This window comes from Hermetia illucens, chromosome 1 (assembly GCF_905115235.1).
Source record: "Hermetia illucens chromosome 1, iHerIll2.2.curated.20191125, whole genome shotgun sequence".
NCBI classification, from domain to species: Eukaryota; Metazoa; Arthropoda; class Insecta; order Diptera; family Stratiomyidae; genus Hermetia; species Hermetia illucens.
This window is the reverse complement of record NC_051849.1, coordinates 117,266,240-117,276,542: the sequence shown is the minus strand read 5'-3', so window position 1 is coordinate 117,276,542 and position 10,303 is coordinate 117,266,240.

Sequence of the window (10,303 nt, the reverse complement as noted above, 5' to 3'; positions counted from 1 at the left end):
CCCAGGGACCTCCCTATTAACCTGGCTTATAAAAGCCGCCAGTTCCTTGGTAGGTCGAATGTTTCGTAATTGCTCATGTTTGGCAACGATTTCGCTAATTAATGTTTTAATTCCTAGGGAGAACTCCGACAGCTCCTGCCTTAACATTTCTTTCCCCTGCTGCTCCATTAGCTGATTTATCTGGTTCTCCACCTGATGGTACTCTAGGTCCGTGATGTTTAACGTTAACGCTGCGATTTTTGTCTGTTGATGTCTAAGAGCTTTCACTTCCTCGCGAATAGCTATGTCTCGGTAACTAAGGTAAGCTACTGTCCCCGCCGCTAAGAGACCTGGGATATACTTAGCACCTGTTTTCAATAAACTACTTGATATAATGGGGACTATACCAAAGGCCCGCCTAACTCGGTTGACCTTATAGGAAGCGGTCAACTGTCGATTAACATCAGCGACTTGCAGTTCGCATGTAAGTTTCAGCTCGTTGCAATGTTCTTGGACTTCCTCCACCATCTGCCGCTCACATATCTTATGGAACTTTTCCAACTGTTGCGACATTGTGTCGAGATCACGCGTGAGGTTTACTGAGGTTGCAATAGTATATTTTAGGTCAAATGCCTTTACCTGCACTAATCCCAATTCCAAAATTCTGGTTTCCAAGACCGGGTCCACTGCCCAGGACACCACTGTGGCGGGCATTAGGCATATACACAGCAGAGTAGCCACTTGTGCTAGAGACCACGGCTTCCATCCTTTTCCGCTTCGCGTTCGGGAGGGAATGTTAGGTGGAGCCTTGTCCGGTTCTAACGCATTATCATCTGCTTCCTGCGCTTGAGAGGGCTCAGCTTCCTCTTCTGGAAGAAGGGGAACGAGCTGATGCACAGCACGATGTATATTGTCCCTACCAGCAGTTTTTAATTTTACTTGACGGATGGTGCCCTGTAGACCTGGAAAAACTTCTAACACTCGCCCGGTCTTCCAATCTAATGGCCTGTGACCACTTTCTTTGATTAGCACAAGTTCACCTGGCCTCAGTTGCCTACCGGGGGCCTTCCATTTATACCGCTTCTGTAGATACCCCAAATAGTCAGTCTCGAATTTGACCCAGAAATGCTTCTGCAGTTCCTGGATCTGAAGCCATTTTTTGGTTGCTGGGAGACTTTCATTTAGACCTTCCCCAGCCGGAGGTGACAATAGGCTTCTTTGAATGATGAAATGTGCAGGAGTTAGTACCTGTAGGTCATGACTATTATCAGCCAGCGGATACAATGGTCGGCTGTTTAATATTGCTTCCCATGTGCAGACGGTAGTTTGAAAGTTTTCATATGTCAGGTTGGAAATTGAAGGCATCCGCTTTATGTAGCGTTTTAGACTCCCCACTGCTGCCTCAAATAGCCCTCCGTAGTGGCTGGCTCTTGGGGGATTATGATGCCATACGATCTGACGCTGAGCCAACCTCTCCTCGCATTCACTGGTTAACTTTCCCCAGGCTTCCCTGAGCACTTTGGAAGCCCCTACTAAGTTTGTGCCGTTGTCGGAGCGAATCATTTTCGGCTGGCCTCGCCGGCTTACGAACCTTTGAAACGCAGCCAAAAATGCATTTGTGATAAGATCCGTACAGAGCTCTAAATGCATCGCTTTAGTAGTCATACAGACGAAAACCACTATGTAGACCTTCATAGATTTTGTGGTCCGTAAATTTGATGCTTTTATTTGAAATGGTCCGCACAAATCGGTTCCCACATTTTCAAAAACAGCGGATGACCTGATTCGCTCGGGAGGGAGGTCTGCCATTTTCGGGATTATAGTGGCTCCTCGCATTCGAACGCACCTAACGCATCTTCTAATCCACTTCTTCACCCTCTGCTGCACCGCTGGAATGTAATATCTTTCTCGGATGATAGCCATTGTGAGTCTTGTTCCACAATGTTGGTGAAACTTATGAACATGTTGAATTATGAGGTAAGCTAGGTGACACTTCCTGAGAATTATAGGGTGTTTCTGTTCAAACGGGATGAGCGCCTGCTCTAATCTTCCTCCCACTCGGAGAATCCCAGATACCTGATCGATAAAAGGGTTTAGCGTGGACAGCCAATGGTTTTTCTCGATATTCAATCCCTTCTGAATTCTGAAAATTTGCGTCCCGAAGAGTAATTTTTGTTGATACCTGACGACTGCCCACTCCGCTAGCGGAAGTTTGCCTTTCCCTAGAGTTTCTGTGATTTTACGGATGACCTCTTGAGCTTCTTTTATACTGGACGCCCCGTACAACAGATCATCCGTATAGAACACGTTCTTGATGATCCAGTTGATCTCCTCATCAGGAGCGTTGTCGTCTGCCACCTGGTGAAGCGTTCGAATTGCTTGCCAGGGTGCACAGTCTAACCCGTAGGTCACCGTTTTCAAGTAAAACTCTCTTATCGGTTCCTCAGGCTTTGCCCGCCAGAGAATCCTAAGCTTGATCTGATCCTCCGGTCTTAAAAGTATCTGCCGATACATCTTAGTAATGTCACTAGAGTATACATACGCAAACCTGCGTATTCTAGTGACAATGTCGAAAATATGGTTTTGCAACTTTGGACCGGGATGGATCATCTCGTTAAGGCTCACACCATTTGATGTCGGACTGGAAGCATTGAAGACATTCCGCAATTTCGTCGACGTGGCCTCTTGGCGAACCACGCTTAAATACGGGATATAATATACTTCGCCGCTAGTGTCAGATTGATGATCCTTCGGAACTTCAGCCATGTGGTCCAAATTAAAATATTCTTCCATAAACTCATCCGATTTGAGCTTGTGGTCTTTGTTTTTCAACCACCTTTTCTCCTGACCGAGATAGTGCTGCACAGCCTTGTGGTACGAGTTTCCTAGTTTAATATTATCTTGTCGCCACGGGGTCGGTACCACGTATCGGCCATCGTTCTCTCGGTAATGACCCTTTACGAATAGGTCCTCACAAATTTCGTCATCTATGCGACTAGATTCATCTCTACTTAGGGGCATGTCCCAAAAAGCCCTTAAGTCCTGTTCCCATTCCTTGATAGTGACATGTGCTGAGGTGAACTTCGATACCGAGGATTCCGCCGGACCAGACACAATCCATCCCAATTTCGTGTTCTGGAGCAGGAAACTATCTACGGTTTCTACTCCATTCACGAAAAGTTGTGGAAGGATACTAGACCCTAATAAAACTGGAACGTGAGATGCATGTTCCGTTACGGGATCCGCCAACTTCTTCCCTTGAAACAATGCCTTTACTTGCGGCGGTACCTGTGGAAGGGAACCTTTAGTTACCCGTCTGACTACTAACGCTTTAGTGCTGACCTCGGAACCATCGTCCAATTTAAGGGTGAGACACACAACCGCTGACACTTTCCCTGCTGACACACCACCTACTCCTGAAATTTCGATGTTGGTCTTTTTCTTTTTTAACCGAAGTTTCTGTACTAGATCTTCGGTTATATAGCTGCTCTGACTGCCTTGATCGATCAAACACCGAACTGGAACGGCATGTCCTTCTCTTGCCTCTAGCTTAACGACAGCTGTTGGAAGAACGGTTCCGGACCATGACAATGCTGTCGAATTTTTGGCATAATGAACAGCAGAAGACGGGTTATCCCCTTTGCACGGATGCATGGCAGTAAGATGTTGCCCTTTGCATATTTCGCATTGGAGATTCTTGCGTTTATTGCACGCTTCCCCCCTGATATATTTGTGGGAGAGACAGTAAATGCAAACATGATAACGGCGGAGCAGTTTCTCCTTGTCGGTACTTTCAATGAATTGAGGACACTGGGCTGTGAAGTGCTTCCCCATACATAAGAAGCATTTAATCCAGTTTCTCTTTTCACCATCCGACTTGGAGACCAAGGCTATCTCCTTCTGGGTTTTTCTCTTATTCCCAAGATCCTCCGCCTTGGATATCCCACTTAGACCATCCCAACCGGGGGACATGACCACATATCTATTTTCTAGAAATTGGTCTATGTCGTTTATCGTAACGGGCATTTTTGGATCTCGTAACGTTAAGTCGAACTCCCTCCGAGTTGTCATATCCATTTTCCTCGTCAGGACGAACGGAATGAATGGAATACCTTCATCTGCATTGAATCCTGCTTTCCGTAGGTTCTGAACTGCGGAACGCATGGTATCCAATGCTCTTCCCAGCGTTCTAGCCTCCCTTTGGTTTATCTGAGGTAAGTCAACTAACGCCTGAATTTCTTTTTCTATTAAGGCCCGACGATTACTGTACCTTCGGTCAAGAAGAACCCATGCTTGTTGGTAATTCTCTCCGTATATCCCTAAATGGTCGATTACACGTTTTGCTTCACCTCTTAACTTGCTCTGAAGCATCATTAAGCGCTCCGCAAAACCGATTTCAGAACCATCGTATACAGAGTTAAAGAGGCTTTTGAATGGTTCGTATTGACGGATGTCCCCACTGAATATTGGAATATCTGGGATTGGTGGGGCGGGTCTAAAACGATATCCTGAGTTCCAAGGGGAAAAATGGCTCGAAGGACCAAAATGGTTTGGCCGGGTCTGGCTGGGATCCAAGAAGGATTCTGAGCGGTTTGGTCCAGGAGTCCGCAAATATTCTGGGCGGGGCTGACTAGGGTCTAACAAATAGTCCGGTCGTAGTTGGGTGGGGAAGGGCCCAAGATTAGATGTACGCGGTTCGTCTCTCCACGTTGGATAATTTTGTCTATCCTTATCACAGGCCCCCCATGCCCCTCCAAATGCAACTTCACACCTGCTTGAACTCCTGGGCAGATCCCTAGCTGTCGCTTCACCTTGGAGTCTGTCGTTGACGTCTATGCCCAAGTCTCGTTCTAATAACCCTGTTTCAACTTGTCTTGGGACGGCCCCCCTACTCGAACTTCCTTCACCGGGATCTACATAATTTTGAGTCACTGGCGGGAGTTTAGGGACTTGCTCCCTAACTGGTCCCAAAGTTAACGGGTCGACCTCTGTTTGTCTCTCCTCAGGGATAAGAGAGGGATGAACTCTCTCAACGAATTCCTTTGTTTTCAAATAAACTGATTGCATGAGTCCCAGCTTATTCTCTCGAAAATATATTAAATCTGCCGAGGGATTCAATAATAGAAGCCGTTTATGTTCTGCAATGAACTCTAAATAGATCTGCCGGACCTCACTCCACGCAGTTTCAAAGCGTTCCTTAGTTCGCCTTTCCTGCCGCAGTTTACATAGCGTCTCGCGAACCTCTTCAACTTTCAAAACCCGCTTTTGCTGAGCTTCAATGATCTCCTGGATCTCCATTTTTGGTTCTATTTCAACTGGTTGTCACTTAATTGAATTAAATATTTCCGTTTGGTACGGACAGTGTATATGAACGACACACAAAATACGTGGGAGGCGCAACACTATAAGGATCTTTCCTTTGGTCTGAACGCGCCCACGTAACAACAACAATAATAAAAATACACACCAACGATGTTAGAGTGTCGTTTGAGAAACGTGGGAGGCGCAACACGATAAGGACTTTGCCTTGGGTCTGAACGCGCCCACGGATCAACAACACCACAAAAATTCACACCAACGATGTTAGAGTGTCGTTAGAGAAACGTGGGAGGCGCAACACTATAAGGACTTTGCCTTGGGTTTGAACGCGCCCACGGATCAACAACACCAATAAAATTCACACCAACGATGATAGAGTGTCGTTAGAGAAATGTGGGAGGCGCAACACTATAAGGACTTTGCCTTGGGTTTGAACGCGCCCACGGAGCAGCAACACCACAAAAATTCACACCAACGATGATAGAGTGTCGTTAGAGAAACGTGGGAGGCGCAACACTAAAAGGACTTTGCCTTGGGTTTGAACGCGCCCACGGATCAACAACACCACAAAAATTCACACCAACGATGTTAGAGTGTCGTTAGAGAAACGTGGGAGGCGCAACACTATAAGGACTTTGCCTTGGGTTTGAACGCGCCCACGGATCAACAACACCACAAAAATTCACACCAACGATGATAGAGTGTCGTTAGAGAAACGTGGGAGGCGCAACACTAAAAGGACTTTGCCTTGGGTTTGAACGCGCCCACGGATCAACAACACCACAAAAATTCACACCAACGATGTTAGAGTGTCGTTCGAGAAACGTGGGAGGCGCAACACTATAAGGACTTTGCCTTGGGTTTGAACGCGCCCACGGATCAACAACACCACAAAAAATCACACCAACGTTGTTAGAGTGTCGTTAGAGAAACGTGGGAGGCGCAACACTATAAGGACTTTGCCTTGGGTTTGAACGCGCCCACGGATCAACAACACCACAAAAAATCACACCAATGTTGATAGAGTGTCGTTCGAGAAACGTGGGAGGCGCAACACTATAAGGACTTTGCCTTGGGTTGAACGCGCCCACGAATCAACAACACTACAAAAAATCACACCAACGTTGTTAGAGTGTCGTTAGAGAAACGTGGGAGGCGCAACACTATAAGGACTTTGCCTTGGGTTTGAACGCGCCCACGGATCAACAACACCACAAAAATTCACACCAACGATGATAGAATGTCGTTAGAGAAACGTGGGAGGCGCAACGCTATAAGGAACTTTCCCTTGGGTTTGAACGCGCCCACGGATCAACAACACAAAAAACAATGCACACCAACGTTGACGTTCAAGTAGTGTTTTATGTTGTGTAAACGAAACACAATCACTATAATTTCCCGCACTTTATATATATTTTTTCACAAGAGAAATTATTTTTATAATAGTAATTTTTATTTAAAAACTTACTTTGGATCGTCATCCGGCTCGACGGACCAGCTGTTTCAGCATTCTCCTAAACGGCCTCTTCCAGTGAACTACCCTGCTCGGCGTTGGCCAAGCTCGCGCACTAGCACCTGGATGTTTTACTAGAGGACCGTGGTTGCTCTCGTTCCGGGTTGCCGAAACCTAACTTCGGAACGATGGGGTAATCTAACACCACTGAAACAGAAAACACTAAAGGGGTTAGAAATAATACTTACTTGATTTGTATGGCTTAAGTAAATGAGAACACTCGCGACTCCACTTCAACATACCTTTATTTTCTAATCACAATATTCTATTTCACTCTTATTAATAATTTTTACTTAATTAATCTCAAAAGCGATTTTAAAGTAATTCCCGCGCGTAAAGTGTTCTCGGATAGAACCCTTTAGCTCTGTTCAGAGGCTTGTACACAACTCAAAAGTAAAAGTAACGTTATTCTTAAAATCACCTATGTTTGACCCTTCCGTGTTTACACATTGCTTTGAAAGTGTTCTTGTACACAACACAATAACACTTGTTTATTATTGTAAATTTGGTTGTCGGCGACAAATCGACACCTGCTGTTGCGCTACGAACTGCTGACACGGAAGAAAGTCATGTCGAGGCCAAATATACCATTTGGTATGTAACATGCTGATGCAAATGCGGAAAAGAATCTCGTGATGTCCAAACAGGCCATTTGCATAGCATGTGATGAAACGACGGAAGAGGTTAAATGCGCAGGCAGACTGGGTTTCATGGGGCTAGCTCCAAAGATGCGGCTGCTGGAGAAAATCCGGTGAAATCTCTTGAACACATGCACTTACACATGTATGCCTCGAGCAATTCATACTGATATACAAATAACTGAAAAAAGCTAAAAGGGAAAAATAAAATGCCCCCATGGACCCCGCCGCTCATATAAGTTCACTTTATATGATGGTGACGTCCTACACCTCTTATAGTGCAATAACTTGCGCCCAATATGAAATTTGGACCCTTCATAACTTTGTTTATAATAGCTGGATCTCATTCAAACTTCCTAGAGGTATGCTTTATACCCCCCAGGTTTAGATGGCATCCCCAGCCGAACTTTAAAGCAGTTAAGATCGCCGCCCCCGTATACGGAGCTCCTTAATAAGGCAAGCTTAGACCGGATACCGGTTGTTGCGCCGTTACGATGATTATTACATATCTATTGGTTGGTCCAGATCCGCACATATTTTTTCGAGATGGAGGGTGTTTTATTAGGGAAATTGAGAAGTTACTCCGTTGCAAGCGAAAAAGCATAGACAAGCGCTCAAGTCCTTTTGGGAATTGTTCCTTCGGAGACCAGTTCATATCAAAATGTACCTCTCAAGAATATAATTTTCGCAAATATAAAGTAGTTTGTAGTGTGTAGAGTACAATACCAGCTTCTATTTGATTTGTAATTTCGCCAAAAAAAATAGTGTTGTGAAAAATTTGTTCCTTTTCAGCTATGAATTTCTCATCAGCTTAGATAAACGAATAATGACAACGGTCCTGGGCAAAAAGCAAAGTTACGAATTCTCTCAGAGATTATTGTTATCTTCACTTGGGCAATCTGTTGTATGTGGGGATACTGAGAAAGAGCGTAGCTGATTCTGACTTAAAAGACTTGGACAGATGTGTCAAAATTATCGAAAAAGTTTGGAACTTAAAAGGCAGAATAGGCAAAGTTGACGGACTAAGCTAAAAACCCACTAGGCGACTGGCCTTCAAAATCATGAGATCAATAGACAATGGAAAAATCACAATGAAGTTATATCCAGAGGAGGATTTCTGCATAACTTTAAAAAAATAATTCAGGCTGATGTACTTGAAGAAGGAAACATTTTGTGTTTAAGAAAATACGGTTCTCACACGAATACAACGCGACTATCACTGGTTGTTTAAAGTCTAAGAAAAGAGAACCCACACCGAAAGTGGTTTGAATGCTGTATATTTGCATACATCGGGAAGGCTTGTACCAACAGCATGCAAAAATGTGCGGACGTGCAGTAAGAACTCTAACTGTATATTATGCAAAAAGGAAGTCGGAATACCGGAAGTTCGCGCTTACGGTAAAAGGTTTTGTATTCATTTTATGTGAGAAACTTCTATGCACATTTTTTCATCCGTATATAGCTACTTACAACATATTCCTTCATATTTTTCCAAACAACAAGACATATATACAGGGTGCGGCAGCATAACTTCCTTTTTTAAAATGCACGCCACTCAGTTAGTTGATGTCATAGCGGAGCGCTAGTGGTTTCGTTCAAGAGGGGATACTGTAAAGTTTTGTCCCGACATGGTTCAGTCGCGACAATGCGTTGGAATAGTGAGGAGCGTACCTTTGCCGTTGAGGTTTACTTTTCAAGCAGATGTTCAGTTATTGCAACACAGTGTGCATTTCGGAATCGCTTTAATTTAGCCCCGTTGGCTTCCGTCCCAGACCGCAAATCAATTGTTACATGGGTCACTACATTCAGACAAACTGCAAGTACGGCAAAAGGAGGAACTGGAGTCCCTCGCCCCGTTAGATCACCTGAGAACATTGACGCAGTGACAGCGTCAATGTTGCGATCGCCACGGCGTTCTGCGCGCAAACACGCATCTGCCCTTGGACTATCCAATCGTTCGGTGAGAAGAATTCTTCGTGATGATCTTCATTTTCATCCCTATAAGATGGCGATAGTGCAGGAACTTTCAGAACGTGACTTCAATTCTCGGATGAACGCGTGTGAGCTTCTTCTTGATGTCGTTCCCGAGGGTGCTATTGTTTTTTTTTAGCGATGAAGCCCATTTTCATTTGTGTGGGTCGGTTAACAAACATTTGATTTGATTTGAAGTCCAACATCCAAGATGAAATTGCCAACATAACACCTGCTATGCTAACAAGAGTCATGACAAACGCCAGAAATCGGTTTACGCAATGTATGGAGAATGGGGGACGTCACCTAACAGATTTGATCTTCAAAACAATGTAAATAAAAACTTTAGACATGTACCTACATTATAAAAAATAAATAAATATTTTCCGATGCATACAATAGTTTTTATTGAGTTTTGAAAAAAGGAAGTTATGCTGCCGCACCCTGTACATATTATAGCCATAGATGTTATCCTAACCTTAAACAAACAAACTGCCTATTACCGAATACTGTACATATCCATGCATGTATTTAAATTGATAGTACCTATATTTCCGATTTATTTCATGCAGAAAAATTATATAGTACGTATATTGAATATGGCTGGTTTACTGTATAAATATATCTACCTGTATTAACTACCGCAAACTTCATTAGACTTATAGATACCTACAAATATACATATCCCTCTGGAATAATTAATATTGATCTATAAATGACCCAAGAACATAAAATAAAGTGTTTCTTTGTGGCCCTCCATTCATGTGAGTTCACTTTGCTGTGTAGTGCTGTGTATCGGCGAATTGATATGGGATGATGACGTCATACACGTTGTAGAATATACGAAATTCAAAATAAATGGCAATAGTCGGATTTTCTTCAA